Below are 13,161 nucleotides of genomic sequence, written 5' to 3'. Positions count from 1 at the left end.
GCAGAGGGGAGCATCCCAGGTAAAAGGCCTAGCCTCTGCAAGGGACGTGAAGCCAGCGGGAGCCTAGCATATTGGAGAGCCTCCAGCAGTTTGGAGTAGTGAAAGATGTAGTAGACAGGTGGTAGTTGGGGAGGACAGTGGCCTACTGGAGCGTGGATAGAGCTGAGGTGGAAAATCCAAAAGTGTGTACCAGGAACAGCACTGGTAGTTCAGTTGGACCAGAGTCTGAGATGTGAGCAAGGGAAATAAGACTAGAAATAAGGTGAAACATGGGGCCCTGGAATTTGACCTTGACTTAGTAGGCATTTGGGAGCCATATGCAAACCAGAGCAGAGCAATGTAGCATTAAGAGCTTCAGCATGTGTAAGCTGATTTGAACCGGAGATTGGGAGACCAGTTGGACCAATTATTTGATTCACGCTAGTAAGGGATGTTGTTGAACCTAAATGTAGTAACACTGAGGATAGAGGAGTGCTTGGACCTTTGGGGCAGAATTGGCAAGGCAACTTCGAAGTAGAAGGAAGTAATAGATGTTGGGAGATTAATGTCAGTAGGTACACATGCTGGCTAGCGTATTGGTCAGATTTGATTCATTTTCCTTAAAGGGAATGGAAAAGAAAAGAACATTGAATACCTACCATGAATGCTAGGTATTTTCACATGTACCATTTTGTTTCACCTTTGCAACCCTGCAAGGGTTAAGTCATTTACCCACGATCCTACTAACTTAAGGGCAGGTATATCTTAACTCATGTTCCTTCTCCCCCCAGCCCCTTTTTTCTTAGTATCAAGATGGCAAGCTGGAAATAAGCTAGACTTAGATTTTGCTGAAGGCTTGAGAGGAGGTGATAGGGGGTGGAAGCTGATCCCAGTGCTCATGAGGAAGGAGCCTCAGCACCTGGGGCACAGAGCCCTCCATTACCTAGGTGGGTTCTTAGTCCCTTCTTTCCCTTCATCACCCTCACATTTCTGGTTGGTATTGGTTAATGCTGATTCGAGCCTGGTTATGCTTCAGTATTCAGTGAACTTACTTCTCAAATGAGTCACTCCAGGTTTAATTCTTCCATTCCACAAACATTATCTTCCAGGTGCCAGGCCAGTTTGTCCTACTGCCCAGTGAGTAAGAGAACAGCATTCTTAAAGCTAGGTTTGGGGTAGTACCATGTTTGAGCCTAAAAAGGGTTGGCTAGACAGTATTTTAATTGTATTTCATGCTGTCACTTTCCATTTCCATCTCATCTTTTCTACTTTAAAAAAACCTCTTAGAATTCACGTTTGCCCTGGGGTAGAAAGAAGGTTGTCATTGGAAGAGGGATCCGAATTTGGGTTAGGATTATGGGGTTGTCATAACTAATTGAAATCATGGCTCCCATTTGGACATCCACACTTGGGATTTGTGCTTTGTTGCAGGGCAAAGTTAAAGCTAAATAGCAGTGATTGCTTCAGGTAGGAGAAATAGGTGACCTTGGGATGAGAAAAGATCAGAAACACAGTTACGGCCAAGTGTCCCAGACTCTGACAACTAATGAGGACAGTGCTTGGCCAGTTGGTACCTATCCTGCCCTGTCCTAGCTGGGCACTTAGAATTGTGGGCCGGGTCCAGGGCCCTGGTCTCTGTGACCAGGAGCTGAGCCTTGTAGTGCCAAAGGTTCAAATCAGTTGTGGTATAAATGAGTATTTGGCTGGTTAGAGAATCAGAGGCTTGAGCTGGGAGGAACTATTGAGTCTAAACTCCCCTCTCTCCCAATCAAGCTTTATAGGTGGAGAAGCTAATTCCATATATTCATTCAACATATTTATTGAGAAACTATTTGCCAGGGACTATTTCAGGCACAGAAGATACATTAACGAGCAAAACCAACAAAAATTCTTACAGTTGTAGAGCTTACATCTACTGGGGAGACAGATATAACTTAGCTGTGGGTTAGTGGAGGGATGTAGACCAGGATAAGGGAGATCAGAATACAGGAGGTGAGGGATGGAGGTGTACTTCCAAGTGGAAGAGATCAGGGTTGGTCTTCTTAAGACAGTGACCTTTGAGCAAAGGTTAGAAGGAGTAGAGGGAGTGATCCGTGAGGATTTCTGGAGGAAGAACATCCCAGGCAGAGGCAATAACCATTATAACAGCTTGAAGGCTAGATAGAGTGAGCAGGGAGGAGAGTATAGGAAAAGAAGCTAGAGAGGTAATTAGGAGTCAACTAGAATAGCCCTTGTAGGCCACTGTGAGGATTTTGGCTTTTAATCTTCTGGTCATTGGTGTGTTTTCAGCTGTGTGATGTCTGATCTTTTGAAAGGATCACTGTACCTGCAGTGTTAAAAGTAAACTGAAGGGAGCAAGTGAGGGGATGAGATGGGAGGCTACTCTGATAACCCAGGTGAGAGATAATGGTGGCTTTGAACAGTGGAACAGGGGAGGTAATGATTGGATTTTGGGTGAATTTTGAAGTCAACCAACAGGATTTCATGCTAGATTGAACATAAGATGTGAGAGAGAGGAATTAAGGATGCCTACAAGTTCTTGGCCTTGGAAGCCATTGGAAGGATAGAGAGGATCACATGAGATGGGGAAGACATGGGGAAGAACAGATTTGGCTGGAGAAAGTTAGGTCTTGGTCATCTGAAAGTTCGGAATGCCTGTTTAGAATCCAAGCACAGAAGTTGAGGGACTTCCCTAGTGGTCCAGTGGTTAGGACTCCACACTTCCACTGCAGGGTGCATGGGTTCCATCCCTGGTCAGGGAACTAAGATCCCCCATACCCATGCGGCTCGGCAGAAAAAGAAAAAAAATCACTGGTGACCAAGTACAGAAGTCGAGTAGGCTGTTGTATGAATCTAGAATTCAGGTACAAATTGGGAGATGACCAAGGTTCTAGAGTGGGCATAGAGAAGATTTCAAAGCAAAACAGCTTGGAGAGAAGGAAAGGAAGCCAGAGGTGTAGGAGACCTGGGCATGGTGTCCTGGAAGCCAGATGGAGAAAAGACCTCAGGAGGAGGAAGGAATCCGCCGCGGCGTGTTCTGTAGGTAGGCTGAGTGAGATGAGATGAGACTGGCCACTGACCATTGGATTTAGCGATTGGGAAGTCAGTGTTCGTGAGCAATTTTGGTGGCTCATAATGAGGAGAACCCCAACTAGAGTGGGTTGCAGAGAGAATGAAGGGGAGGAATTGGAGACCGTGAGAGAGTCGGCCAGTGATGCTCAAAGCTTTTGGTCTGAAGGCCCCATTGCACTCCTGAAATTGAGGATTCCAGAGTTTTTGTTTTGGGTTATATCTATGGGTATTGGTATTAGAAATTAAAACTGAGAAATGTTTTAAATGTCCCTTTCAAATGAATAGTAATTCAGTTACATATTAACATACATAACTTATGAAAAATAACTTTTCAAAAACATATTTAGTGAGTAGAGTGGCATTGTTTTATATTTTTGCAAATCTTAACAACTGCCTTGATAGTCAGCTGGATTCTTATTTGCTTTTGCTTTGTAACCTGGTGCTATGTCACTCATCATGTAACTCCTGGAAAACTTCACAGTACACTCGTGAGAGAATGAAAGTGGAAAAGGCAAATAACTATGAAAAGTTTTGGCTTCGTGAACTCCCGAGCTACAAACCACATTTTGATGCCTCTTCCTAAGGAATTTTACTGTGAAGGGGAGCGGAGAAGTAGGGAGAGACCTAGAGAGAAGGGACTTACTCAAGGTCCCAAATGAAGGGGCAGCACTTGTGTGTCCCGATTCCTGGCCCGCTTTCCTATGAAACTTTTTGTCGTGGGTCAAACTCCAGCTGCATAAAGGAAACCCAGTCGTTCCCAGTAGCAGCGTGATGAAGGAATGGTGAAGGAACGCCTCAGCAATCTAGGATTGTAGATTTCAGAGTCATGTTTAAATTGGGGCTAAATGGTTTCAGTTTTTTGCAACCATGAATGGAATTGCACTTTGGGTTGGAAACACGGGATTCCTCTGAAAGGAGTGTTGCCTCGTGGACTGTCCAGAATCGAGTCCCACTTCTGTGCCTTACTGGCTCTGTGACCTCAGGCAAGTTATTTTACCTCTCTGGGTTTCATCATCCATAAAGTGGAGTCGATCATACTTATCTGACTGAGGTTGTTGGTGGAGTTGCAAGAGGCTGTGAAAGTGCCCAGTAGAAACTGTCTAAGTGAGATGCTGGACGGCACAGTCCTAGACGCATGCTTGGGCTCGAGGTGGAAGCGTTGTCTTCTGTTCCTCTGAAGATGGTGGTCTTTAGTTGCCTTGTTTCTGAGGATTGCCAGATAGCTTTCTTCTTTGAAACAAAGCTGTAGTCAAGGCAACTCTATCAAATTGCTTGTTCCAGAAAAATGTATCTGTTTTTGAAGGTTACTCGGTGAGGGGTCCTATGTCTCTCACTTGTCACTTTTTGAAGATGTTTAATAATCCCTAATGGTTCCTACCAGCCAGCCAAAAGCCTTTCCCAAAGCAGGAAGCCAGCCAGACTGATGTTCCAGGTACCACTGCCCACATGTTACCGGGGAGATTGTTGTGGGATAAGGGACTCTGCATTCATGGCCAAGTTTTCTGTCTAATACACAAACCTCAGTTACCTAGGGCCTTTTGAAGCCAGGGCCTTGAATGATGTTTATTTGGAGTGGGCAGCTCAGGTCTGCTGAAGGAAATCAGATGTTGTTGTGACCTAAGGGGTCATAGAGAATGTTCTTTGTACCATATGCGATCTTGGTAGCTGCCCAACATCAGAAAGAAATCGGGCCTAATTTCTTGTTGAAGTAATAAATGATATATTATTCCCTGGCCTAGGGTCCAAAGATGTGGCTCTGGGCTAACATGCTGGGTATCTGGTTGGCCCCTTGACCTGGGCTTCAGATTTTGTTTCTGTTTTATGAGATCTGAGGTTTTTTAACATGAGGATTCCTAAACCCCTAGTCGAGCCCCTTTGCTGGAGATTCAGAAGCTTTTTCAGCTCATCTCACAGGCAGCAAGCAGCACATATGCTTACACTGAAGCTGTAGAAGCCAATTCAGATCATTCGCTTCCTTTCAGCTGGAATTATACCCAAATTGTGTCACATTATAGGTATCGAGTTAATCAAAAGTAAGACTAAAAACTTAAAAATGGGGGGAAAATGTTTAATTAATGTGGTTTGTTTTAAATAACGGAGTCTTCAAAACAGAATCCGGGGTAGGGGGGCCGGTGGTGGTAAATTTTAAAAAGATTTTAAGTGCGAAATTGGGAACCCAAGACTAGATAGGTCTCCAGGCCCCATCTCTGAGAGTGACTTCCTGACCCAGCCATCGGAACTAACCCAGGAACACATAAGACAGGCCTTTCTCTCACAGGACTGCCCTCCCTGTGGGAAGGGGCAGGATGAGACCATGGGTGAGACCTAGCTTCTGGGAATGTAAGACCCCCACTTGGAGCCTCACCTCCTGAGTCTAGAAGGCTAAGGCTTTGATGGAGGGCAACAGTGCCAGAGATGATGATAATTAATGGACATCCCTGGGCTGGGTGCTTTATGACCATTATTTCATTTACTTTTTTTCAAGTAACTTCCTGAAGCTCTCAGAGCTAGTAAGGGTCAAAGCCTAGATTTGAACCCAGGTCTAAGTCCATGGCTGTAACCAGTATGGTGTATTGCCCCATGGAATTGCCTATAAATCTCAAATGTTTTCAAAATTCAACAAACAGTTGAGCCTCGCATAGATGGCGCGGCACTAGGTGGGGCAGGAAGTGCATTCTGAGTTGAGTGAGGAGGACCCGAGGAGCCTGGCACTTAGTCGGTTTCCAGTTGGGAGGTGGTTTCTTCTACTCTGAGAAGGTTTAGAGTGTGCTGGTAAATAAGCACCTAGGCAGCCCAATGGACAGCGACGGAGGAAGGCTTCCCGGAGAGGGTGTGACTGCCGAAGAGACCCAAGTCAGAAGTGTGATTCTCACAGCCCAGAGGCTCATCCCTCGTAGTGTCTGGTGGAGCCTTGAACTGCCCAAAGGGAGGATGGGAGGAGTAGAAGAGGGAAGTGCCAGCCTCACCCTGAAGTGGATGATTAGGTCCTTGGAAGGAGTGGAAGTTTTAGTTAGATTTGGGGGCAGGGGGGTTGGTATTTAGCCAGTGACTATTAATGCTTAGATCCAAGCAGAACTAGAACTGCTGAGCATCTTTTGAGTCCCTGTCTATATAACTGGAGGCCCCAGCGTTGCTTTTACCCGGTCTCATTAGACTTCACGGGGCTGTGTGAGAGCAGAGGGTTGTGGGTTTGCTGCTCTTTTCCCTGGGAATGTAAAGCTCAGCGTTCACTGAAGACCCGGCAGTTCTAGGAACCACTTGTATGCGGTGTGCACGCCATCCCTTGGTTCTGGGTCTGTCTACTGGTGTTTCTTGGGAGATCCCCCAGGTGGGGAAGGCTGGTATTTGTAAGGCCAGGCAGCTCCCTGTGCACCAGCTTTTGCCTCCGCTGTTGCCCTCTCTGTCTGTCACTCCTGCTGTCTCAACACAAGGAAACTGAGCTGTCTGTTATGTAATGGGGCTGGTTGCCCATAAGGATAATCTGTCCCTTGAAGCTCTGCAGGACATCAAAGCATTCATGAGGGGACAGGCCTGCCCCAGGGCTGTTGTTGCTCACATTCTCCTCCTCCCTGGCATCCTTGGCTCCTGTCAGCCTAGGCAGCATCCCTTTGGGCAAATCAGAGTAGCGCCTGTAATCCTCCAGCTGTGAGCAAAGCTGCCTGATGGTTGGGGTCTCTCACAGATACTCCCTCCAACAATAACAGCTCTGGTTCTAAAAACCTGTTTTGAGGGGCCCTCTGACTTGTGCAGGGCAGAGGCCCTGCCCTTTTATCTCCAGCCCTGAATTAAGTACTTTTACATACAGTATCTTATTATCACATCATCTGCATAAGTGTTCTGTTATCTGCCATCATTCTGCAGGTGAGGAAGCTGAGAATCATTTTGACACAGTTTTCAGAGACAGGATTTGAAACCAGATACCTGACTGGAAATTCCACTGTTCTATCCTGCCTCCTACAGCTTCTTTGAAAGCAGCTTTTGATGGGTTTATAGGTGGGTTCCCCCTCCTCTTAGCTCCACACGAGAGGCCCCCAGGTATTAGTGTTGGTGCTGCCCGTGGGCATCTTTCGGAGTCTGACAGTCTCAGCACAGCGCACCGCAGCAGGGCCACCTTCTGCTCCTGCAGGTGAGGTCACCTGTGCGTTGATTCCTCTTGTGTCACACTGATACAGCCTCAAACATGGGCAGGCGAGGCAAGGCTGGGATGGTGAGGCACCCACATAACCAAGGGCCGGGCGACAGTGGCAGAAGCCACACAAGCAGGCAGAGGTTAAAATTCCCAAAAGGTTGGAAAGCGGGTGACCCAAAGTGCATCCCCTTTGGGGTCAGCAGGAAAGCACTGGCACTGAGGGGGTGCTGACAGGACAGTCTATGCACCAGGACAAGGAAGGGCTCTGATGTGACCCAAAGGCACCCTGTTGTCTCTGTTCCCCGGGACCTGGCAGAAGCCCGTTCTAAGTGAGCTTAGCCTGGACACTTAAGGTTGATGAGGATCCAAAGCAAAATGGCAGGGTTGCTGGGTTTCTCCCTGACCCATCTTCCAGCTCATTTATTGAATCTTGACCAAAGCCGAGGGCTTTCATGATTCGTCCCTGTTGTTGATGTGGCTGCCTGCAGCCCTGTGTTGAAAGATTCTGAGACCAAGTCAGATTTGGTGAGCAGGAGCCCTCGTATGACAGGCGCTTGCCCAGCAGTGGTCTTGATAGTGTAGACCCCAGTGCTGTCCTCTAGGAGCTCACAGGTTAGCTGTGGACCTAAGACAACATTTAGTTGTAGAAATACAGGAAGAGAAATACAGGAAGCCTGGAGAGAGTGGAGGGAAAGCTTCCTGGAGAAGGTGGTGCCTTGGGCTGGTTCTTGAAGGTAGGTTTAGGGGCACCTTGTAAGCCAGGTGGTTAGTGAGGAGGTCACATCTCAGGGATTGTGTGAAACTCGCCCTGGCACACTGAGGCTTTGTTGGGTACAGGACTCAGCTGGTAAGGGGAGAGGGGACTGTCGTCGTAGTGAAATCCCCAGTCGGAGGGGCATTCAAGATGAGGACCTGGAGAGAATGCCCAGGGTTCTGTCTTGATAAACTAGGGCAGCAACATATAAGCTCCCAGCCGCTCTTTTCATTTCCACTAGCGAGTCTTCTGTGATTTTACAGAATCAAAGGAAATGGAGACCTCCTCCAGCATTTCTAGGATTCAGAGGCATGCAGGCCTTAGAACTGCCAACAAAGTTTAAAATAAATCAATACCGTAAAATACTGCAATGAATTTCCCAACTTTAAAGGAATTACCCTTTCAGTTACAGGTGCCAGGGGAAAGCTGTAACTCAGCCTGCATCGTACACAGGTCAGAATTCTGTATTTTGTTTCTTTGTAAAAGGAAGTGATGTCTAGGGACTCAGGAGGAATGGATTAGAGCCACCCAGGCACACCTTAGGGCATAATGAAGAAGATGAAAATGCTTCTATTTTCCCAGGCTGTATAAAGGAGCCAGACGTGGGGCCTGGGTAGGTAATCTTATGAATGGTAGGTAACCTTGGCTTTTTGTAATTCCGAGGCCTGGCACTGGAGCAGTAGTGGAAGGCTGGTGGGCTATGGTACATCATGTTGGATTTTGGTATTGACCCTCTGTTCCAGTGGGAAAGACACAGATGATGTGAGCCAATTGACTCATTCTGTGTTTACTTCCATCCTTTTGCAAAAAGGAAGCCCTTAAATATCATGTATGGCACCCTTTTGTTTTTTTCCTTTCTGCTTTTTTCGTACATGTCTAAGGCATGTCCTCCCAGAGAGTTCCAGTCTAGGGCAAAGCTAAGGCATGGACTGAAAGAAGGGTAGGCACGTCAGATCTTGGCAGAATACATGGGCTTTTCCAGCACAGCACAGCCTTGTACCAGACATAAGGAGAGCTGGAAGTGACAACTAAAGACTCATTTGTTGTTAGTAACCAGATTGCGGGCTTGGATGTGATGAATGTTTGGAAGGAACCCTTGGTTTGCATGGGACAGCGGAAATGAGTGTGAATGTACCACACCCGAGACCAAAGAACAGGGTGACTTTCACCTTCCAAAAAAAATTGCTTGGGAGTTTAGGCCAGTTGCCTAAACTGAAATCCAGATGTCACCACTGAGGTGATCCAGAGATCCTCCTCCCTCCCCCACCCTGAGCATCTCGGGGCATGGGCACCAACCCGGTGTAGCATGGAGAGCCTTCGGGAGCACATCACTCCAGCCCAGTGTTTTGGAAGTCCTGTAGCAGGGGGACACCTGTCCCCAGAAGTCCAGTTTCCCACCTACTCTTAGAATTTCCTTGAGATGGTCATACGATAGTGATGACATAGGCAGACCCAGATGTGCATCTTCAGAATCCACAGACTCATGTTACACACCCTGGGTAAAGTTTAGACAGATTGCTTCCATTTTATCAGTGGAAGGAACTGAGGGTGTCAGGAGTAAGAAGTTTTCTACTTAATAGATCCAGAGTCTATCCTGTGACCTTGAAGATATCAACATGCTATTGCCACATTCCTCCCTGCTCCTCCTCACCAGCTCGCACCCCCCCGGCACACACACAGTGTCCACGACAAACTTCAGCACTGTTGGTTCTCAAAGTGTGGTCCCCAGACTGGCAGCATCTCCAGGAAACTTCTTAAAAATACGTATTTCTGACGCCACCTCAGACCTACAGAGCTGGAAGCTGGGGGTGAGTGTTTCAACAGGAACCTCCAGGTGATGCTGATGGCACGCTCAGGTTTGAAAACTGCCCTGGCAGAAGAGGGTAAAGGCACCATCTGCCTAGCATCCTACAATTCTACCCTTAGAAAGCTTGCATCGAGGCCTGAGAACTAGGAGGGCCTGCCAGGTTCTGATTCGTGCTGTGTCTTCTGTAGCATGGGGCTTTGGACGGGTCACGCCCTGTAGGTCGTGGTTTCCTCATCCCAGAAAACCAGAGTATAAAAGGTGGTCCTCTTTCCCCTCCTCCCTCAGCCCCGGCACGTTCAGAGTTCCACCGTGGGTGTGGTTCTAGGACGGGGACTCCTCTAATTCTTGCTTAGTTTCTGCCTTGTGCATTTGTCTTGAGGACGAGGTGAGGCCCTGTGGCCATCTGCTCCTGGGGGGAGGAGGAGGAGGAAAACAATTGAACTCCTCGGGCTTCCCAGGCCCTGGGGAAGTGGGCTTCTAAGCCATAATAACAGCGTGTAGGGATGCCCTCCGGAGAGTCATTCAGGGACATAACAGATCCCGTGAGGCCGCTGTGATAGGACAGGAGGTCACTGTTAGAGGAAGGGGAAGTTGAGGGGCAGCGGGCATAGGAAAGGGGGAAGCAATGGGGCTGGAGTCGGACTTACGTCTCTGAGTGGAGTCTTAGGCGTGGCTTTGAACCAGACTAGGAAACTTCCCTTATTCTTTCCAGGCATGTATTAAGTACCTGCTGTGTGCCTGGTGTGGGCCGTGGAGATAAATATTGCTCCTGGCCTCAGTCCATCTAAACCTTAGGCATCTCTCTGAGTCTTGGAGTCCTCATTTATAAAGTGGGGTTGCCAGCACTTACCCATAGGCTTTTTGTGAGGAGTAAATGAAAAATTCATGTAAAACTAGCCTAGGGGTGCTGGGTGTGCAGTAGGTACTCCACAGCTGTTGAGTCCTGCTGTTCTTTCATAGCAGTTGTTGGCCATGCTGGTAACAGAGCTAGAAGTTGTATCTCAGAATGTGTGCAGGTTCTTGGCTCCCCCTTGCCAATCCCCCCCCAAAAAAACACTGAACATAAAGTGCCTTCATGGGCACGGAGTGACCTCCATAGACCCAGGGTTGCCTTCACAGCCTTTATTTGATGGCTGAGTCTTGCTGTGTTTTGTTCTAACCCCCTTTGTAATCAGCTTCTCATTAGTTGACTGATGTATCTGACTCTTCTGAGTCTGTATTTGCATATTCATTCTGCTGTAATTATGTCTCAAGGACATAACATTTTGTTTTTGTATTTACTTTTGCTTTTTAGAGCTGAAAACCTGTGCTGTCACATGGGCAGGCTGTTGGTTCTGCCAAAGAGCAGCTTTCTAGCGCTGGCATCTCACTGTTTTTTTTTTTTTTAATAGTTACATAACGTCAGAACCATGATTGCTGGCTATAAAATTGATTTTGAGAGCCACTTTAATTTGTAAATTGGGAAATACTTTCTATTTGGGGTTAAAGAAAGGAGTACGGGGGAAGGAGGTAGAGGGAGAAGATCTCTGGTCTGTTGCCTTCAGGTTTCTAAGTGCAAATACCAGGAGCAGAGGGACGGGCCTTCCCTTAAAGTCAGTCCTTCAGCTGTCCTGTCGTGCCTTGGTTTGAATTCTATGTAGGCCTTGGGGTGGAGGATGGCCCCACCTGCCTTCCACCAGATCTCCTTTCAGGAACCCAGGAGAGTCCTTCTTTGCACTTGTTTAGCAAATGCTTAAGGAGAGCTTTTGCGGCTTGCTGGGGGTCTTGTATGCGCTTGTTTCTGTATAGGATCAAGCCTGCTACAGCCTGGAGCCTTTATCATTTGTAAGGCATGGTGGGGAGGTGCCAGGGAGCACTTTCTCTTACCTAAACTTACTGAGCGTGGGCTGTTTGCCAGATTCATACTCTTCCCGTTTACTGTCTCGTTAAATGCTCACGTGCATCCTAGGCATGCTGTCTGCCCTGCTCCCGCTCCAGAGAGTGATTTGCCCCACTGGCCACGTGGCTAGCGTGTGCCAGCTCCAGGCGAAAGCTCGGGTGTCCATGCTCTTTTCCATCGAGCTTCCAAAGATGTTGCAGCACGGTACTGTCTCAGTGCTCCCAGGAGCTCAGAGGACCGAGTACTGGCTCTTTGTTGAAGAAGTAAGTAACAGCAACCTGTAGGATGTGTGACTTAAGATGGCCCTTGAAGAATGGAGAGCAGACAAGGGTCTTCTAAGCAGGAGACACAATGTGAGCAAAAGCAGAACGCTGAGAATTTGTGGAAAGAGCAGATCTTTGGTTTGGTTCACGCAGAGGCTCAAGTTGGGGAGTGAAGTAGCGCCAAGTTGCCAACAGCCTTGAATGTCAGCCTAAGAAAGGTGAACTTCATCCTACAGAAAAGGTGGCGGTGATGTACAAGGCTGGATTTTTGGCAGATGAGTGGGTCACAGTGAGGGGAGAGCTGTTAGCCCCCTAGGGGAAGAGATGAGGTGCTGCACCTGACAGTGCCGGTCTTCAGAAGGTGCAGGACTGCACTGGCACCTGCCCGAGCACAGGAGGGGAGAAAGGGCCACCACTGACCAGGGCGATTACAGACCCTGTGCTTCCATTTTTGCTTTTGAATCTGATATGCTGATTAACCTAGCTTTGAATCACCTCTCTGCCTCTTATCAGCAGGGTGCCTTGGGCAAGTCACCTAACTTTTCTGGGCCCCCATTTTCTAATCCATTAAATGATGCTCCTTTAACAGTGATGCTCACTGTATGCTGTTGTGAGGCCAAAATGCACAAGAAACAAAGTACCCAGTGCAACTCCTCACACACGGCGGGAGTTCAGTCAAATGATGGCTGCCTCTGTGTAGCTCCCTTGTCCTGTTTTTGCCAGATCTCATAGGCTAATCATTCGTTTCTGCTTCACTTCTCACTAACAATTTGCAGTGCCCTTCTTTTCCCTAAGAGAGCGCCAAACCCCTTAGCAAGTGCCCCCAGTGAGTTCCCCTCAGCACACTGGGCTTTGGACTGCTTCCTGTAACCAGAGTCCATGTGGTCTCCTTCGGCCCCGACCACTCTGGGCATGACCTTGTTTGAGCCACGCCGTTCACAACCACAAATTGTCCCGTCCCCACATAGAGGAGCCACCTCTCCCCTTTAGCTCTGACAATTCCTTAGACATCTTCCTCCTGGCTAAGGGCCCAAGAGGGGAGGAGATCTCTCCCAGCAGCCCAGCCTCCCCCTGAGCCCTTTCTCTGCTAATCACAGCAGCCGCAGCTGAACCCCAGTCTCTTTGGGGGCCAGTTGAGGCTGTTGGCAGCCTTCATTTCATCCCCACGCTTAATAAGTTGAGGAAGGGAATTAGGGTATCCCCGCAGCTGACTGCCAATTACCAGGGCTGTTTCTGGAGACAAAAAGCTCCCCCTTAGTTTGTCTTGAGTGAGTTCCA

Source organism: Hyperoodon ampullatus, assembly GCF_949752795.1.
Source record: "Hyperoodon ampullatus genome assembly, chromosome: 14".
Lineage (NCBI taxonomy): Eukaryota > Metazoa > Chordata > Mammalia > Artiodactyla > Ziphiidae > Hyperoodon > Hyperoodon ampullatus.
The sequence above is the reverse complement of the archived record's forward strand: the minus strand, read 5'-3'. Positions refer to the sequence as shown.